The following is a 10460-nucleotide window of genomic DNA, read 5'->3' on the forward strand; positions in this document are numbered from 1 at the left end:
TTATTTATTTTTGAGACAGAGAGAGACAGAGCATGAATGGGGGAGGGGCAGAGAGAGAGGGAGACACAGAATTGGAAACAGGCTCCAGGCTCTGAGCCATCAGCCCAGAGCCCGACGTGGGGCTCGAACTCACGGACCGTGAGATCGTGACCTGAGTTGAAGTCGGACACTTAACCTACTGAGCCACCCAGGCACCCCAAATAATTTTTGACACAAATGCACAAAGTACATTGTCCCAGGCTCAAAGATAACTAATAGGAAGGGCTGAGATTTCAAACACAGATATACCCGATTCAAAAGCCATTGGCTTGGTCCTCTAGGCCAGGCTGAAGAAGTAAAAAACTGAGAAAGGAAGAAATGAATATTAAATGTCCTGGTTCTTGCCCTGGCATACCACTAAAGTGGATATCCCTGTACCGTATACTGGGCAAGTGCCAAATTTGTTCAGGAGTTTCTGCCTTCTATGCCTTAAGTCAAGGTCAGCAGCAGGGCGGGTAATAGCATTCTAACCGGTAGAGTTTAGCTAAAAGATTCAGAACAAGACTGTTCGGTTTAAAACTGCTTTAGGGGGGCGCCTGGGTGGCTCAGTCGGTTGAGCGTCCGACTTCGGCTCAGGTCACGATCTCTCGGTCCGTGAGTTCGAGCCCCGCGTCAGGCTCTGGGCTGATGGCTCAGAGCCTGGAGCCTGCTTCAGATTCTGTGTCTTTCTCTCTCTCTGCCCCTCCCCCGTTCATGCTCTGTCTCTCTCTGTCTCAAAAATAAATAAATGTTAAAAAAAAAAAAAAACTGCTTTAGGTATTCAAATCCAAATGTCAGAAGTATCAACAACTGTTGATAGTTTTCAATCTAAACGAACATTGCCTGAATAAGCATTCTTCTTGATCTTTAGTTATGCATAAATTACCTTCTTTAAAAACTTTCCAGAGCAATCAAATAAATGTCTGAAGTTGTCCACATTAGGTGAAATACTTTAGCAACTTCTTTTTCCTGACCAAATTTTGAGTCATCTTGTAACTGAAAACAGAGGTATATGTTTCTCACATATCAAAATTAATTTAAGAAGGCTACGGCAATTCGAAATACTCCTGGAGAAAGAACAACATTCTCCTGGCATGGATAAAGATGACGGTGGCCTCAGGAGAAGAAGCGCCACCTGGGAGAAGTGCAAGTCAAAACCAGGAATATCACCTCATGCCTGTTAGAATGGCTACTGCCCAAAAGACCAGAGATAATGAATGCTGGTGAGGATGTGGAGAAAGGGAGCCCTGAGGCAGTGTTGGTGGGAATATAAATTGGTACAGCCACTATAGAAAACACTATGGAGTTAAATTTAAAATAGAACTACCAGGGGCGCCTGGGTGGCTCAGTCGGTTAAGCGGCCGACTTCGGCCCAGGTCATGATCTCGCAGTCTGTGAGTTCGAGCCCCGCGTCAGGCTCCGTGCTGACAGCTCAGAGCCTGGAGCCTGTTTCAGATTCTGTGTCTCCCTCTCTCTGACCCTCCCCCATTCATGCTTTGTCTCTCTCTGTCTCAAAAATAATTAAACGCTAAAAAAAAAAAAAAATTAAAAAAAAAAATAAAATAGAACTACCATAGAATCCAGCAATTCCACTTCTTTATCTGAAAGAAACAAAATGCTAACTCAAGAAGATATATGCCCCTCACCATGTTCATTGCGGCATTATTTACATTAGCCTAGGCATGAAAAGAACTCAAGTGTCCACTAATGGATGAACAAATAAAGAAAATGTAGGAGGTATGTGTGTGTGTAATGGAATATTATTCAGTCATAAAAAAGAATGAAATCTGCCATTTGCAACATGAATGGACTTTGAGGGCATTCTGCTAAGTGAAATAAGCCAGACAAAGAAAGACAAATACAGGAAGACCTTGGTTTGTGAGCATAATTAGTTCCAGAAATATGCTTGTGACCCAAAGCACTTGCATATCAAAGCGAACTTCAAGAACCATTGGCTCAGTGGTGATCATGTGACACTGGGCATCACATATTACTCGCATTGGAAGATATCACTCATTCATCAAGTTAAAATTTATTAGAAATGTATACTTGTTTTGTGGAACACTCACAGAACAAGTTACTCACAATCCAAGGTTTTACCATACTGCATAATATCACTTATACATGGAACCTCCAGAAAAGCAAATTCACAGAAAAAGAGAACAGATTTGTGGTTACCAGAGGCAGAGCACAGGGGACAAAGGAATTGAGTGAAGGTGGTCAAAAGGCTCAAACTTCCAGTTATGAGATAAATATGTCCTGGGGTGTAATGTACCATATGATGACCATATTTAACACTGTTGTGTGGTATATTTGAAAATGTTAAGAGAGCAGGGGTGTTTGGCTGGCTCAGTTGGAAAAGCATACAATCCTTGATCTCAGGGTCATGAGTCCGAGCCCCACACTGGCTGTAGAGATCACTATCAATAAATCAATCAATCAATCAATAAATAAATAAATAAATAAACAAACTTAAAAAAAGTGCTGACAAAGCAAATCATGCAAGCTCTCCTCACAAGGAAAAAGAAATTATAATTATATGAGGTGCTGTTACGTTAGCTAAACATTGCGGTAATCCCTTTGTAATAGATGTAGGTCAAGTCACTATGCTGAACATCTTAAATTGACATAGCACTCTATGTCAATTATATTTCAACAAAACTGAATGGGAAAAAAAGCAATTTCTGGGAAACAGAAAGTATGTTTTACAAAAGGCTTTTTTTTTTTCTTCTCCAGAACTGGACAGTGGCAGGAAGAGAGAGAGAAATAAGCATCTCAGAGCCTTGCGGTAGCTCTGGCTCTGGAGGTCCTGGAATCAGTAGCATTGGCAATGCCTAAGAGCATGTCAGAACTGAGCATGCCCAGACCTAGAGGATCAGAACCCGTGAGTTAAGAAGACACCCAGTGATTTGTATGCAGTTTACAGTTTGAAAAGCAATGGCTTAGAGCCATGATTCTCCACCTTGGCTGCACTTTGAATTTTCTGCAGAGCTTTAAAAAAATACTGCTGCTAGGTCAACCCTCAGAACTTCTAATTTAGTTGTGCTAGGGTCCAGTCGGTGCACTGAAGTTCTTTAAAGTTTTCCAGTGATTTCCATGTACAGCCAAGGCTGAGAACGACTGATTTGGTGAGCTGATGGCAGCCATTCCAGCTTATTTGTTCTCCTCAGTGACACTAGGGAGTATGTAAGTTTCTCAGTCTTAGACCTGCAGCCATAGGATCCTGTGACAGGAGAAAGCTTTGTGATTAGATATAGGACATCAACAAGAAATCAGGGAACTCTGAGCGCAGGCGTGATTTACATCATGCAATCGCTCCTAATTCACCTTCTTCATACACTACAGAGTTTACATACATTTCCCAAAGGCGTGCAGTCCAAGCTCTGATTTTATCACTCAACTGGGTGAGCCTGAAAACAAGGAATCAGGGTTACTTCACCTCCTTCCTCCCTGCTGTCCACTGTCCCCACCCCACCTCTAGCCTCGATTCAAACGAAATGAAAGCGTTACAGACCAAAAGAGAATCACTTCGTTATTGCCACGTGAGTATATTCAACTTTCTAATTACTTGAGCATAAGGAAGTAAGGAAGGAATAATCAAAGCATGATTTCTCTGTATGGGCCTTAATGGGGGCAATTTTCCCTATAAGAAACGATACAGGGCCAGGAAGATGATACTGGCACCCAGCTCTCAACTGTGTAAGAATGATAACTTAGCCTGCGAAGGACTCTCCCCACAGGAACACCTGGCGGGGCTTCTTTTTAAACGTTCATGCCACAATGTACCTCAATGCGTCACTTCTTCAGGATCAGAGCACTCTTTAGTTTCAGGGTCCAAGAATTGAGTCTGCCTCAAGTGAATTTATTAACCGACAAAAATGACCTGGGATGGGTAGAGAATTTTCCAAAATGTCGTGAGCAGCGCGCAGATGCCTAAGCAGATAAAAACAATGCCATAAGGAGTCCGTCAAATAACTATTTTACATGTAAATATAGTGTCCCCTGTATTTAGAAAACAAGCCCTATGCTAAGTACTGTCTGTGCATCATTCCATTGAATTCTCATATCAGCTCTGCAAGAAGGATTCTGTTAATTTCATTTTGCAAATGAAGATGCTGAGGCGTGTACAGCTTAAGTGACTTGTATAAAACCATACTGCTTATAACTGGTGGACCTAAGAAATGAAGGGCTGCAACCCAAGTCCAGAGCCCGTGTTTTTAAGCCCAACACTGCCACCTATAGGCAAAAGGAGATATCATTTCCTGTAGGGATAAGGTTTAAAATGGAAAGTCCTACCTAGATAGACCAGACCAGCATCTATTCTCTTTCCCCTGCCCAACAGATCTCTGATTTCCTTTAAGGAAATACCTGTGGTAACCATGCAATATTCATGCATTAAGCACAATGTTAAAACGGACTACTCACTTCCAACCCCAAGTGATGGTCAGTCGGCATAGTCTCATACCCCTCGCAACAATGATCAATGTGCCTTGGTTCAAACTTAATGAAGAACTGGACACATCATGTGATATTGTGAGAAGTGCTACCTTCTTCCCTGGAAATGGACAAGGAAGCAGTTGCTGCGGGTAGCCATCTTTGTGACTGTGGGGTCACATGGTGGCTAAGGATAAAGCCAGAATGAAGAGAGAGAACCAAGATCTTGCCTAAAACATGTCTGATGCTGGATCCTCCTTTGGTTTTCAGTTACATGAGCTAATAAATCCACATTATTAAGTCTCATTTACTCAGATGTTTTGCAACTGAAAGTTCTTAACTGACATGTAGATACCGATACTGTATAGTTTGGTGCCTGAAATAACTTTAGAAGAAGGATTTACTTTCTACATGCTATATTTCAGTAAGGACTTCGTTGTAGATATCTTCTTGAAGATTAAAAAACAAAAAGATCTAGAATTGTCTCCAGACCAAAGCAGTGATAAGATTATTATCAGGCAGCTCGTGTAGATTGTATAATTTGAAATTCATCATGATCGGTTCATAAAGACATTCACACTGAGCCAACCATATTACCATTCACCAACTTGTGTAACAGTGTGAAATACAATTTATGTCAAACTGAAGGAAAACAAGCCTCATTTTCTGAGAATTTGGAGGAAATGTTATCAGTCATAGGTACGTTTCCTTCTAAGAACAGGAAATGATGTTGAGAAATAAAACATGACCCAACCGCTTGTTTCTCGTTGCATTTAAAACTATTTCCGCCATGAGGTTTTCCTTAGGAATCCGAAGAATTAGATGTATGGAGCATGACTCAGTCTCTCCACTGACCGTACTTACTGACAGCTGCAAAATTTGACTTCCTCCTATTGCATCTAATACCATACCAGAGCACTTGCCATTAAAACAGACCCCTCTCCAACCTACATCCTATTTACCTCTCTGCATGTTTCCTGCTGGCATCTTTCTACCTACCCACAGGTGGCTGGATCAGCTCTGCTCAAGTTAGTAGGAAACCTCAAAGTTTCAAAGTGACGTACAAGGAAATGACAAGAAGTACACCTAGCCAAACACAAACTGGATTGTTATCTCTCCATAAAATTGTGTAGAGAGAGAAATATGTAAATATAAATAGCTATGCATTTATATATATACACCTACATGCATATATGAAAATATTGGGGGAGGAGGAAGAATGCCAAACATTTAACAGAATTGTTGTTGACCTATTACTTGTCTGGAGAAAAGTGTACCGAAGGTTGAGGAAATCAGGAAGGAAAATACTATGTAAATTAGAGAAGCTAACCTGGAAGTCTAGATTAAGATCAATTGATCTTTTGATTTAAGATCAATTGATCTTTTGATTTAAGATCAATTGATCAATTCTAGCCAATGTTTATGTTGAAACTACTCACAGGTGAAGTAAAGAAGTTGTCCTGCCCCAACCCAGCAGGACATCACAGCAAGCGGTATGTGTTGCTCTTTGAGAGAGAAAGTGCACCATGGGGAGGGGTGTCTCACTAAAATGCCATTTGGGAAAACTTCTGTTAGGACTGGCACTTGTGTTAGGACATTTGGGGACAGGGCTGGGAAGCAGAGCTTTGGTCTGGGTTGCATGTTGTCAGGAAGGGGGCAATCCTATGACTGGGTCTGTAACTAAAGCTTATCCAGCTTGGGAAGTCTGGAGCACCTGAGACTGTAACCAAGCAGCAAACACTCTGAGTAGCCAGAATAGGGGGATGTTGGACCATTTGGGGAGATTGAGTCACGTTTGTGATTTTGTCTGTGTACAGACGTGGTTACGGAATGCTCTCGTTTGTGTCTTCGTCCACCATGGTCACAGAGTGGCTTCTCTGATGTCGGTGCTCTGTGAAATCCTTTATTTCAAAAGGAGAACACTGCGGTCTCATTGGGAGTGCCAGGCCAGCTCCTGATGTGAGGGGCAGCTTTTCTCTTTCTCAAAACCAGACAAGTTTTCCAGTATCTAATCACATAAAGCAAATCTTCCCAAGAAACAAAGAAACAGATCCAAAGGGACTGACCAAAGATTTGTAAAGTTATCGTGCAGGTGAGTAGGGAATTGTTTTATCAACCTAGCAACTTTCATTAGAGCAAGTTGGTAAAATTTCTCCTCTTCACCATTCAAATTTAGATACATTGTTTAGACTGGGTCAACATAAAATTTCAAAATTAGCTGAATATTATTTTATGCCAAGAAAAACTGGGCAGAATTTTTAATAGTCCACAAATACCCAAGAAATATGTTATTTTTCTCTTTTTAAAGAATATCTACGTAGAATAAAGCTTCATGATCAGTGTTGCTAACTCAAAGCCCATGTTTATGTTTATACCTCCCGATGACACCTGTGGCCTAATTGCTTTTCAAAAGGATCGTGGAGATTGCTGTAGCATGTGTCAAAATACATGTTCCCATATAGCCCATGCTGTGTGTGGAAATGTTTACAAAGCATGGGCCGTAGGGAAACATACTTTAAAAAAGAAAAATTACATACTTAAGATGCTATCATCGAGTTTTTTTATGGTAATTAAAATTTAATTGCATCCTAATTTCAAACAACAACAGAAACTTTAAGTAAATTTGCATTTAGATCTTTTAGTCTATTAAGTCATAACTTAAACGATCATTACTGGAGCTGCAATGGTCCATCAGAGTAATCCTGCTTTGAGTCAAATGAGTCTTTATACCTCCACCGTATCAGTCATTGGTTCTGGAACCAGTGGTTTAATGGAAGGGTCCAGAAAGGTATGACCTTGGCGGGGGGACTCCACAGCTGAGGCAAACGCTGAAGGATCTGAGCTACAGGCCATCTGCTCACAGTACCTCAGTAACTGGGGCAATGCAGGAGAATTTGGGGGCATAGCTCATGTCTACTGTGGTCGACCCTCAGCACTGCCGGGATGGACTTCTTCACGTACTTACAGGAAGCAGCTCTTCCAGGATCTTAGGGGTCTCTCTTCCTGGGAGAAATGTGGGAGAAGAAATTAAGTGGGAAGAACTACATTCCCTGAACTGCAAATGGTCTTGGGATTGACTGATATTGTCTCCCTTCTCCATTATCCCTTGTAGATTACCCTTCTCTTCAGCTTGACTTTGAGTCTTCCTGGTGCCATGATCCAGAAACTCGTCCTTGAAGAGCCTAAAGTCCTGATCACTGTGGCCTTCCCGAGCCAGGATTGCTAAACTTGTCTATTGACCATCAAACCTGGGCAAAAGAGTGCCAAGAGTCACCCAAGTGGATCCCCTGAGCGTGAGCCACTGGTATGGGATCCCACATAATTTCATGTCCAATCAGAGGACACACTTCCCTCAAAGGAGATGAACGAATCAGCCCATGACTTTGAGCTCCACTAGTACTTAACACAGTGTTTGGCACCAAGAAAGGTACCATCATTCTCAGCAAATGTGGATGGGAGGAAAAGGGGTTTACTATGCAGATGAAATGGCTTAGTGTGTGTGTGTGTGTGTGTGTGTGTGTGTGTGTGTGTATTTCAGTTGAGCCTAAAACATGGTGGTTGCTCAATAACTATGAATTGAATGAACTGTAATTATGCATGTACATTTTGTGAAATAAGGAATTTTAATCATTGACTTCTCCTTGCTATCTCTAAGCACAGGCAGTGCCTGTCCAACCATGGAGAAAAGGTGACTTTATGTTCGAGAATACAGACTTTTCTATACCTATTAAATTCTATTACATATTTCATTTTTATATTTCTATTATGTTAATCCTTCTAAGGGTTTCTCACACTCCTGTATTTGCCACTCCAGTCTCCTGTCTGCAGACTGGGGCGAAAAGGCTAGTTACTATTCATCACAAATCAACAGAATGTATGGAAAACAATCTATTGTATGGGTAGCACGATTAGTTACTTTTTCACCAGCTCCGGTGGCAGCTCAGGTAAGTCTCTGAATCCACGACCTCTGCTGTAGAATAAAGCAGCCGGAATCCAGCTCCTTTCCTTTCTAACAGGATGTTTGTTGAAGGTTATACAATGGAAAATGCGGCTGTGGCTGCCACAAAAGAAAAAAAAAAAAAAAAAAAGGCATTTCAGTTTCTGCCACTAGAGGGCACCGCAGCCCAAGACCTAAGATGAGGTTCTCGCTAACCTCACTGCACTGCAGGGGCAGTGAGACATTTCACTGTATTGCATTGCATGGGTTTTTTTTTTTTTTCTGTATTGTACTATACTGTATTATACTGAATTGCATTAAGTTACATTGTGTCGTATGGTATGGGTTTCTAACGGTATTTAATTGGATTGCCTTAGAGAAAACGCTATTTGCTATTATCTTTTTAAGTTGATGCCTATCCTTGATGCCCATGATTGTCATTTTCGTTAATATCAGTGGCTGAAATCGAAGCACAGAAAAAGCATAATTCATCTCCAGAATTCTTTATCAGGCTCATTGAGGAAGATAGGAAGAGACATCACGTTATACATGAAAGTGCGTGGGTGATTCGATCAATCTTGTGAACCATGGCCTAGAACTTTGCTTACACAGAGTAGGCATTCAAGAACATAGTTCGGTGAACTAGATATGATTCTATTGCATGTATGCTATTATTGGGTGAGCTTGGGAAGACTATTTAATTAAATATTTCTGGAACTGGGTCTCCTGATTACCTATAATTGAATCATCTGGGTGTTAGTTTAAATGTTACTACTTTTTTTTTTTAAATGTTTCATTTTTTGTTTTTGAGAGAGAGAGAGAGAACACATGTGAGGGGGAGACGGGCAGAGAGAGGATAGAAGATCTGAAGTGAGCTCTGTGCTGACAGCAGAGAGCCCGACGCAGGGCTGGAACTCGCAGACTGTGAGATCATGACCTGAGCTGAAGTCAGATGCTCCACTGACTGAGCCACCCAGGCACCCCAAGTGTTTCTTAAGCTACCTTAGACCTCATACACCAGCACCCCTGTGAGGTGATGGTGGCATTAGCGGAGAATCTGCATTTTTTTAACATTTTTTTAATGTTTATTTTTATTTTTGACAGAGAGAGAGACAGACAGACAGACCACGAGTGGTGGAGGGGCAGAGAGAGAGGGAGACACAGAATCTGAAGCAGGCTCCAGGTGCTCACCTGTCAGCACAGAGCCCCACGGGGGGGGGGGGGGCTCGAACTCACAGACTGCGAGGTCATGACCTGAGCCAAAGTTGAAAGCTCAACCGACTGAGCCACCCAGGCGCCCCTAATCTGCGTTTTGAATAAGCGTCTTATGTGTGTATTAAAGTTTCAGAACCAGTGGCTTAATCTCCTGCTGGTCTTGGTTTTCTCCCTTTCTTCATTTGAGGGACTAATGAAGAAACTAAATCAATTCTTCAGTACCGGTACGTCTGTGGAGTCATCACCATTTGCCAGGGGCGGGAGATGTCAGTTCTCATAGTCACAGAAGGAAAGCTCAGCAGGAAGAGTGAGACTGAGCTTATTTCCATCCGCCGCTTCCAGTCCCTCAGCCACCGGCAGCATCCCTGGATGTGAAGCAAGGGAGCCTGGACCTGGGCACAGCAGACAAATCCAGCCGGGGAAAAGAGGAGCGGCAAAGAGACATCAAATCTGTATTTCAAAGTCTGATCCCTGAGCCAGCCAGGAACTTGCTTAAAAATGCAAGTTCTCAGGTTTCACCAAGGACTGAGTCAGAAGCCCGGGGACTGGGGTCTCGTAGTCTGTGTTCTGACAAGTCCTTGGGTGACTCTGAAGCGCACTGAAGTTGGAGAGCCAGTGCGCTGCCTGTCTCCAGTGCTCCAGGGACAGCAGAACCTGAACAACTTGAGTCACTGTCCTGACTCCTTATGGCCCACGGCTTTTGGGTGGACAGTGCTGCAAGGTTGGACCTCTCCTTCGTGAACCAAACAGGCTCTTTAGTAAAAAAGATTTTCCTTCCTGGAAAACTGCCCAGACCCTGACATAATTATTAAAAACACCTGTATACACATAAATGCTCATTTAGACTGATGCCACT

Source organism: Panthera tigris, chromosome B1 (genome assembly GCF_018350195.1).
Source record: "Panthera tigris isolate Pti1 chromosome B1, P.tigris_Pti1_mat1.1, whole genome shotgun sequence".
NCBI classification, from domain to species: Eukaryota; Metazoa; Chordata; class Mammalia; order Carnivora; family Felidae; genus Panthera; species Panthera tigris.